Genomic DNA, 1,351 nt, shown 5'->3' with positions numbered 1-1,351 from the left:
CCATTATTAAATCTACTTAAGTAAAGTACAGATACACGAAAATTGTACTTAAGTACAGTAACGACGTACTTGTACTTCGTTACTTCCCACCACTGGTCAATATTACAAATATCTCCACTTCAACTCATGAGAACAAGCAGTGGCGGAACTACACATTATTCAGGTGGATGCGAAAATATAAACACCCCCCAAACCCCACCCACCGAAGGAAGGAAGGTTGAAATAAGCTCAAACACAAAGATTACACCATATTGTAGCCATGGTAGCAACAATCAAACTATCAAGATGATTCTTTAAACTTTTACACAGTAAACGTCCTAATTAAATCCTAAATGTACCATTTAATTATTTTATCTCTGCAGAATGAATTAAATAAAATTTAATAACATTGTTATTCTAAATAAATGAAAGTTACAGGTTTAGATCTATGGTCTGTGTTACAATTAAACCATTTATAGGAACGTCTGGAGGCCCCTGGATCTCTGGAGGACAGGGGAAAGTGATGACGATTCTAGGGGCCCTGACCAGCAGGGGGCCCGAACAATTTGATTATTAATTATTTATTTCATAGAAATAAAAAAAAAAATCAGGGGCCTGTCAAATACAAAATTAATCATATTGTATTTTCTAAGATTGTGTTTAGCAGTAAAAATGTAATGTTCCCCCTCCCAGATCCTAAAACACATCCATATCTGCCCTGAACCCCCCTACCTGCGTTAAATGGTTCGTTCCTGCTTGGAGCTTCAGAGTGACGCTGTTAGCAGCAGACAGTAGGAAACATGAATCATTGTGGCTGTTACTATGACGCTAAGAAAAGTTATAAAATCAGGTTTTCAAACAAAAAGAGGAGAGAGAGAAAAAGGCAAGAGTGTTAATTTATAACCCAGTTTTTCTCCATGAGAGGTGAATAAACTGTGTGAGTTGATCAACCATTTAGCATAGTTAGCTTAGCTACAAACTACTGTTTGCCAACTTTTCTCTAGCATTTAATGAATTAAGTCAGTGTTTCCCAACCCTGGTCCTCAAGGCTCACTGCCCTGCATGGTTCAGGTGTTTCCTTGCTTCAGTCCAGCTGATTTCACTTAGCAGGTCTTTGCTGAACTGCTATCAGCTGAATGAGCAGCATTAAGGCAGGGACATTTTTTTGTCAGGGGGCTCAAGATTCCTGGCAGCACCCCTGCTGGAGGGGCCCCTGAATGTCTGGAGGCCCCTGAATGTATGGAGGCCCCTGAATGTCTGAAGGCCCCTGAATGTCGGGAGGCCCCTGAATGTCTGAAGGCCCCTGAATGTCAGGAGGCCCCTGAATGTCTGAAGGCCCCTGAATGTCAGGAGGCCCCTGAATGTCTGGAGG

This window comes from Poecilia reticulata, unplaced genomic scaffold (assembly GCF_000633615.1).
Source record: "Poecilia reticulata strain Guanapo unplaced genomic scaffold, Guppy_female_1.0+MT scaffold_224, whole genome shotgun sequence".
NCBI classification, from domain to species: Eukaryota; Metazoa; Chordata; class Actinopteri; order Cyprinodontiformes; family Poeciliidae; genus Poecilia; species Poecilia reticulata.
The sequence above is the reverse complement of the archived record's forward strand: the minus strand, read 5'-3'. Positions refer to the sequence as shown.